Source organism: Cibotium barometz, chromosome 34, assembly GCF_041138505.1.
Source record: "Cibotium barometz isolate CiBa-2024 chromosome 34, ASM4113850v1, whole genome shotgun sequence".
In the NCBI taxonomy this organism is placed as follows: domain Eukaryota; kingdom Viridiplantae; phylum Streptophyta; class Polypodiopsida; order Cyatheales; family Cibotiaceae; genus Cibotium; species Cibotium barometz.
The window spans coordinates 5,052,077-5,061,311 of NC_141079.1; the positions used below are offsets into that span (position 1 = coordinate 5,052,077).

General features: G+C 40.0%; 1 non-coding gene across 1 annotated transcript; it reads right to left on the reverse strand.

Annotated features, from left to right (window-relative positions):
* Window positions 1-8,961: 8,961 nt before the first annotated feature.
* TRNAQ-UUG (transfer RNA glutamine (anticodon UUG)) lies at window positions 8,962-9,033 on the reverse strand. Its single transcript has one exon. It is a non-coding gene; the product is annotated as a tRNA-Gln (tRNA).
* Between the last annotated feature and the right edge of the window lie 202 nt (window positions 9,034-9,235).

The following is a 9,235-nucleotide window of genomic DNA, read 5'->3' on the forward strand; positions in this document are numbered from 1 at the left end:
AGTCTCTAAATAAGATACAAGTCGTGATCAAGTGATTATGTAAGTTTGGTTCATGCCTAATTATAATTAGTGTCTTCTTGTGTTAATCTCAAAGCAATTTTCTGCATATACCAGTTTTTGTCCCTCATATTCATGATGTTTTGTACAAGCTTTGATTCACCTTGAGTATGTTTTGATCAATCTTCATAATTGAATTATCATATCCAACATTTGGTATCAGAGCATGACTCAATTAGGTTTAGTTTATTAGCAAAAACCCTAATCTATCTCTTAATCACCATAGCCAATTTTTCTCTGTTTGAACCACATGTTGTAGATTGCCTTCATGCTTGCATTTGAGGTGATTATACTCCAATGTTTTGATGTAGATCTCTTTCTTTGCTTCCACGCATGCTCTAAAATGCAGCTCAACGTCGGATTTGGTCGCATCTTCGTGAATTTCTCATCGCCATCCAAACAGGCCGCCGTTTTCTGCTAATCGCATCCATTCGATGTCGTCTCTACGAATTAGCCTAATTCCTTTTAGGTGCTTCAAGGCTATCATGTGAGGATTCAGCATACCAAATCTTGAAGTATTTGGTTCATCGGAGCAACTGTACGCATCGTTTTTCCAGTCGCCTGTTTTCTGCCTTTTTTGCTCCAACAACATGGTGATTATTATTTTGATCTATGTTGATGGTATTATTATTATTTGGGCTGAAATCATCTATATAAGCAAGTTATCAACATCAAGCATCATATTGCATCATTATGAGCTCCAAATTTCTCGACAAATTCAACGGAACTGGGTTTCATACCTGGCAAATCAAGGTGAAGGGCTACCTCATGAAGAAAAATCTGTGGAGTACGGTCAAGCCACTTACTGAAGATGAAGCAGGTATTTCTACTGCAGTTACAAGAGCTACAACGACTGCACTTCAAGCAAAAGATGAGCAAGCACTTGGTATTATCATTACTGCTTTAGAAGATGATTTTATTCATTATATTGATGATGTCGAGTCAGCTATGGAAGCTTGGGAATTACTAGAACGTACTTTTGGTGCAAAGGCAAAGCATTCCAAGATCAGTTTGAAGATGCAACTCTTTGATCTAACCATGGAGAGTAATGAAAATCTAACAGCTGTGATTAACAGGTTGAAGAGCTTAATGACACAATTGGTTTATGTTAAGTCTCCTGTTCTTGAAGAGGATGCTATTGCTATCCTGCTTAAAAGCTTACCTTCAAGCTTTAGGCAAATTGTGATGGTACTTAAAGAGAAGGAGCCAGTCCCTTCCTTGGAAAGTATCATAAATTCTTTGCAAGAAGAAGACAAGAAGATTACAAAGGATGTGATAGATCCTTATGCATATGCTATTACTTCGACATCAGCAAAGAAGAACTGTACTATTTGTGGTCGTACAAATCATCTTACTAAGGATTGTTTCTCCAAATATCCTTGTGAGTATTGTGGAAAGACGAATCATCCATCCTCAAAGTGCTACCAAAAAGATCAAAAGCTAGCAAAGGCACATGTGGTTGAAGAAGTCAACCAATAGGAAGAAACAAATCTTTGTTCTAGTCTTAGTATAAAAGATGTAGATGATGATTATGTTTTTTAAATTATGTCATGTATGTGGTTGAGTCAAGACTTATGTTGTTCCAACTTGACGAGTTGTGGAGGAGAGTACACCACCCTATGTTGTTAAGGGGGGACTCTTACTCATTGTGTCAAGGAGGTATGTTAGACTTGTTCATGTTCTTGTAAGAAGTTGGTCTTAAGGGGGGATTGTTGTATAAATGTAATCCTAACTCCTTAGTCCAATTTAATGTGTGGTTGTTAGGCTAGTGGTCAGTGGTTGGTGTAATACCTACAAATGGTTGGTGCATATGGTTCATGCAACTCATACAACTAAAAATAGGGTAGAGGAGTCTCTAAATAAGATACAAGTCATGATCAAGTGATTATGTAAGTTTGGTTCATGCCTAATTATAATTGGTGTCTTCTTCTGGTTATCTCAAAGCAATTTTTTGCATATACCAATTTTTGTCCCTCATATTCATGATGTTTTGTACAAGCTTTGATCCACCTTGGGTATGTTTTGATCAATCTTCATAATTGAATTATCATATCCAACATATATATATATATATATAAAATTGGCCTTAACTTTCCTCTTTATGAAACTTGATTAACATTAAAGAAACCATGCTTCATGCAAAAAACCCTCATTGAAAACCCAAAGCAAGTGCACACTTGCGACCCCTTCTTATCCTTCTTTGCCTCTTCCGTATTAATATTTGTCTCTGAGCTTGATTGTTCCATCATTCACCCTTACTCATTGAATAACTTTTTTCTTCTTTTCTTTGGCCTTTTTGAACCTTTCGTGCCTTTGACTAGCCAATGTTATCTGTTTAATTTGCAGCAATGTGATGAGCTATGGTGGATCAAATGCAAATCAATATGATTAGCAAGTAATTAGAAAGTGATTAAGGTAAGAGTAGTGCACAATTAATCTAATAGGATAATGTAGGCATGGATACTCAAAAACTAGCAAATTCTCATTAGGTCAATGCCTCAATTTATAGCTTTTAAATCCACAAGGTGCCAAGCTCCTAATCCCACTAATTTCTCCTTGATTTGTGCCACCTCCCCTACATCTAGGGCACCCATTCACTTGCATATTTCAACACCTCCTCTCAAGTGAATAATTCTAGCACACCTGGACCCTATACCAAGTTTCCATGTTACTTGGTAGCCCGCGACCAGTGCCTCAAGTCCCTAACTCCTAGTCCTTGACACTCTCTCTCTATTTGTCCAAGGCTACTATACAAGTGCCCGTAACTTTGACTAGTGCACATACATCTACCACATGGCCTACATCATCGGTGGCTCTCAGAGGTGGTTTTACTCTATTGGGGTAGGTTACATTGGGTTGTGGGATTTCTCTCTCTTTCTCTCTCTTAGAGAAGATATTCTGACTCCTCTATCTTAGGAGTCTTCATGAAGTTTGCCAATGCTGATCCTTCTTCATTTGGTTTGCTGTAGCAGTCTCTAGCCATGTGTCCTGGCTTCCCATAGTTGTGGCAAGTGAAGATCCTTCCTCCTCCCCTGCCTCTTCATCGTCCTCGTCCTCGTTCTCGTGTGAGGCCTCCTTGGGTGTAGAATGCTTTCTCCTCTCCAGTTGTTGGGTCCAATCCTTTCTTCTCTTTGACCTTGTTCTCTTGCTCTAGTAGAGCTCCTTCTATCTCATGCAACTTCAAATCTGGTACATTCTTTAAGGTTGCCACAATGTTCTCATACTCTCCCTTGTCCACACTCTTTAGAAACACAGTGGCTAGTGCCTCGTCATCTTCTACTTTCTTCCCAATGGCTGCAAGTTGTTGTTTGATGCTTTTGTATGGTTAGAGGTTCACTTTCCTTCATGTCAAGTTTGTAGAATTGCATTAGAAAATTTATCTTTGAATTCTTTGCTTCTTGAGTGCCAAATAATTTGTTAAGTTCATCCCATGCATCTTTAGCTTGTTGTATCCCTGCAATGTGGTGAATGATTTCATCATTTAAGCTAAGTGCAATGAGTCCTAATGCTTTCTCATTTCTGATCTTTCTAATGCTTCCTCTCTTCTCCCCAGTCTCCGTTGGACATTCCTCTCTTCCCTCAACTAGTCCCCATAGATTCTTCCTCATGAGCAAATACATGGCCTTTGTTTGTTATGTATGGAATTACTCCCCATTGAATTTAGCTACTTCTTGTGCAATTCTCATGATGATGTGAAGGGGGTCTTACCTCTTGATCCAATTCAAGATTCAAGGGTAGTTTCTACCCTTTTACAACTCCAATTTGGTGTTTAATGATGATTACAACAAGTTTACAAGCATGAATACACTAAAACTTGCATAAAGCCAAGGATAGTTGGTTTTGTACTGGATGGTTGGGATATCAAACCAACTTCAAATTGCAATCTAAAGTGATAGAGATTTGTATTAGATACCCAATGGTAAGTTTGAACCATCAATTGTACCAAAATAGAGTGATTAGTGCTAATTAATCACTAATTAGTGAGATTATTCCTTGTTTTGTGTGCAAAAAATAGACTATACGGGGAGGCTAGATCTGGTGCTTTAGAGTTCAAATGAGCTCAAATCCCTTTAAGGGCATCAATATCAGTTAGTATAGTAGAAGATCAAGCCCAAAAACGTAAGATTTGACCAACTATTGAATGCTTAATCTCTGTTTTACCAAAGTCACTTGCAGATTTGATCCAGAGCTTTATGTAGCTTCTCCTTGACAAATTTCAAGATTATGAGGCCACCAGCGTGTTCAGCACACCCAAGAATCCATTGGGCTAGCTCCAATGCTTCCAATTCCAAGGCTTGATGAGACAAATTTACAGTTTTTCTCAAGAAAAAAAGTCGCCAGCAAATTCGCAAAAAATGGGAGCATGCGTCAGCAGTTTGAAGAGTTGTTAGGGTAGGCCGATGTGTGGGGATACTATCTAAGTGTGGCTAAGAGATTTTTAGCTAATGTGAGGACTGGAGGGAGATCAAGCCCCTCCACTAGCTGAGGGCGCAGAAGATTACTTGAAAATAACTAAAAATAAGGATTAACTCGATTAGCAAGGTGATTAGGCTTAAAAATTAGTTGAATCCTAAGCTAAGCTCTCATACCATGTTGAATTTGCAGCAATGTGATAAGCTATATAGGATCAATTACAAGAATAAATATGATTAGCAAAAAGTGATTAAGGTAAGATTAGTGCACAATCAATCTAATAGTATAATGTAGGCATGGATACTCAAAAACCAGCAAATTCTTATTAGGTCAATGTCTCAATTTATAGCTTTTACATCCACAAGGTGCCAAGCACCTAATCCCACTGATTTCTCCTTGAAAGTAATATATATATATATTACATATTAACCATGAACAACTTTGGGACAAGGAGAGGAGACAAAAAAGAAATCTTGGGTTTTTTGGCATGAGGAGGGGATGACTGAGTTCCTTGCGACGAACTCTAGTTAGGGTTTTGACCCCTCTCAGATATTTTTGCTGGAGTCTCCTTCTTTACTTGCTCACTCTCCCATTAGCTTCCTACAGAACCAGACATGGGGGAGGCCGTCAGGCGCTCCCCTTGCAATAATGCCTATAATCGACGCTCGAGTGGTAGTTTTGCAGATTCGCCTCACTTGCCACACCCTGTCATCATACGCTCGACATCAATGCCACCGCTCCCAAGTGCGATGGACAAGCAGGGGCAGGCATGGCATGTGGCGGAAGAGCCCCCTTCTCCCACTATGCAACAGAACCCTATCTATCAAATGGAAGCCTTTCTTGAGGAAGCTCATCTCAACATACAATCTTCTCTAACCTCGAGGCTATCCCCTCCCATCATCATTCATGCAGGGAGCCAAGCAAATAAGGGAGATGGAAGCATCCTACCCCAAGACTCCATACCGAGAGAATCATTCACATCACTCCTCACATCGAATAAAGGAGCACCTCTCATCCTAGAGATGCAACCAGGCGGAGCCCTTGACCCCCCCAACAAGAAGCCCATGTCATCTATGGAGAGCAATTATATGGAAGAGAAGGAGGTCGGTCAACTTCTCACGGTGCTCCATAAGGAGCTAGCCCTTGCATAGGGCTGCAATCTGGGCCTGATGGTCAAGAAGGAGATGACGTTAACGTGCTGAGCAGGAAGGCAATCAAAGTGCAAAAGGTAAACCATCTCTCTTTTTGCCCATGGATTTGGTGCATGATTGGCTCATGGTTTACCAGTCACATGCCCTCATAGGTTTATGTCATGGCCCTCGTCTCTCGGGCGGATGTCCTTAGAGGGTGGGTTAGGGAAAATTGGATACCAAGGGATGTAGAAGTTGAGCATATCCAGTTCTTACCAACAATTACTATTGATTCTTATTCAAAGAAGCTGAGATTACCCTCAATATCCTAGGAGCAAGACAGTGGATGATTAGAAACAATCCTCTGTCACTGTTTCGATGGCACCTTGAACTTTTCACCAAATGGTCCTAAACCTTCAAGATTCCCAGTGTGGGTAGAGCTCCGAGACTTTCCCCTTCACCTACGTCCTCTGTTAAAATACATTGTGGAAAGGTTAGGGAAACTCCTTGGTGAAAGACCGAATTTTGATATGAATCCTAGGTGGCACCCACAAGCTCTTGTTGAAGGAGATTTGAGCACAAAACTGCATGATGAAATTACAATCAACTTTGAACTCAATAGTAGCATTGTCCAGCCTATACTATTTAAAGATTTGCTCAATGTATGCTTTCATTGCAACAAGCTAGGGTGTTTCATAAGAAATTTCCCTCTCAAGAATCCCCCTCTAGCCCAAGATAATAAGAAACCCCAATCAGATGAGTCTATCCCCTCATATCAAGATGGGTTTCAAACTGTTTAAAAAAAAGGGTAAAAGTCCTAGACCCCCATTTAATAGGCTCTTAGCTCGCATGAGGAATCACAATAGGTTTACTCCGCTCCTTGTTGATGTTGCTGATCCTACACCTCCAACCATCTGATGAGGATGAGGTGGTTCAGGACACTCATCCATTTTGCCAAGAGATTTGAAAAAGAAATCGGCCAAATGAATTTCAGTGATGATTCCCTTAGAAATGCTCTGACTTTTGAAGAAGAGAAGCTTCCAAGCCTTGCTAACAAAAGGACATAGTTGGGGCTAGAACATATGATTCCCCAATACCTATTTAGGAAGATTCTCGGCACACGACAGGCTAACAAAATCCCCCCCTCAACTCAGAATTACCTCATCAAGAATTTTCCTCCTCCAAAAGGAGAATCTCCAAAGTAGGTCTGAGTGTAGGTTGCTGAAGAGAAAAAGGCGATAGTGAGAGGAAGCCACATTTCAAGAACCCAAAGAAAATAATGTTTAAATCTATTCTCTCCTTCAATATTAAGGGGATTACGGACCCCCTCAAAGCATCCAAGATAAAAAATTGGCTCTTTAGAGAGAAAATACATGTAAATTGCGTTGGTCTCCAAGAAGTAAAAGCTTCTAGCCTGCTTCTTAAGACCAATCTTGAGAAAATATCTCAGGATTTAATCTGGTTCTATTCTGACATAGCCCTAGTAGTGGAGGCACGGCTTTGGGAATCCACAAGAAGTGGTAGAGTTGCATCAAGGGTTTCCCGGTTGACCCGTCTAATAGATGGGTGGCTGTGAAAATGGTCATAGACATCGAGTGGTACATGGTCTCATGCTAGCACTAGGCCTGCTTTGTGGCAATCTCTTCTCCAATTGCATTTGCCTATTATTCCGGTAGGAGACTTCAATATGAGTGAAAACAAACATGGCATGTTGCTTGGATTGGGGATTACTTGGATTGCTCCCTCTTCTCTATCCAAGAATGTAATAGGTGGAAGAATCTACCGGCTTTGATCCTATACTTCAGCAAAATTCCCACTAAGCCTAAGGGTAGCCCTTTGGTCAAAAGACTCTGGGCATCCTAGAACACAGTTAAAATGAACTTAAAGCTTAATGAAAATATCAGGTTGACAGGAGGCATCTATCCTCAGTATTCAATTTGGATTTCAATTGTATGTCAGGACTACGTCCTTTGCAAATGTATAAGACGGCTCAAGAACTCTCTAAAAAGGGCATCTCAGTTTGGGCTAACATATGGAACTTCATTGAGCAGAATTGGATGTCTGGAGAGTTGTTAAAACAACAGTTGCGCTGATCTTGCAGAGGATAACACTCTGGCACAATCACAATGCTCAATACATTCAGTCCAAAGGAGTGCTTTTGCCTAGGACATTTGTATGGAATAATCAAAACTCCCTGCTACCTATTCCAAGGCTCAGAAATTGTGACCCACAGTTATACTCTAAACTTAACAAAAGATGGAACATCAGCTGGAAAACATGAACATGCATCAATGGAATTATAGGTTCATGAACATATGGTCTAAACATGTCCCTCCTAAAATGTCATGTCTTATGTGGCTTGTATTGCACCATGCATTATGGACCAATGATAGAGCAACTCTATTCGAGATAGGCTGTGGGCTATGTCACAGCTGCAACAAAGAGAGAGAAACTATTTCCCATCTGTTTAAGCACTGTCAAAAAATCCAACCAGCGCTTTCATTTTTGAAAAAATGTATTGCTCCCACTCACCCTCAAGAGCTCACTTGGAAGGAGGTGTTACTGGGGGAAGCAAATGGCTGTTCATCTAAATTGTAGAATGTGGTCAGATCAACATTTCTTTGGATTGCCTAGCTTTATAGAAATTCAATGCTTTTTCAAAGTAAACCGATTGATGTGGTATGGGGATTGAAAAATTGCTTGATGATGCAGATTCGGAGTGCTCTAAAGGACACCACTGAACTACTGTTGGTGTTGAGATTAAAGAACTAAATGAACTTCTGGTTGATAAAATGGACGATGTGGATGAAGACACTTTTGAGGTCATCAGAGAAACAGAAGATGAGCTGGTGCTTAAAAAGAGGAAAGTCGTGGTTGCAGCAGTGACCCGCGATGAAGAATTGTCCCGTTACATTTTGGACCTCATCGAGGTGCAGGCGGCGCTCTGAATCTAGAATTAGTGCCGAGTTAAGCTTCTCAAAGCAAAAAAGCTTGGTTTTGTAATAAGTATAGTCATATTGTAAGATCAGACATTTCTCTAATATAAATTCAAGTTTCGTTCAAAAAAGAAAAAAGAAATCTTGGAACGTGGAGCAATCAGCTGGTTAATTACATTGAGTCCCCAAAAAAAAAATTCAAACGCTTCATTGTTGGAGCTGCTTCGTCTCCCTTTTACGTAACGAGTTGAGGTACTTTTTAAGCACTTGGCTAACATAAGAACATTTTCTATTGTTGGAAGCACACTCAGTCACGTGGAACGCAACTTTCTTTTTCAATTTTTTTCTTGGGAGTAAATGTATATATTTTTTCTACATTGAAAGCGTTATTGTGCCTAAAAAATCATAATTTTGAAAATAATAAAAGGTCCCGCCGGGATTCGAACCCAGGTCGTTGGATTCAAAGTCCAAAGTGCTAACCACTACACCACGGAACCGGACGGCACGCACAAAGAATGAAACTTTTAATCTTGTTTCTTTTCCCAGACAGTCGTGTTGTTAAACGTCGATTACCACAGGACGCCCTGCCCCTGATCAACATCTAAGTAAGCTTCATAAATGAACACTAAATGTGATCGAGCTTTAGGACTTGCCGCCTTCTTTATAATAATAATTAGTATACAACATATGTATTAAATA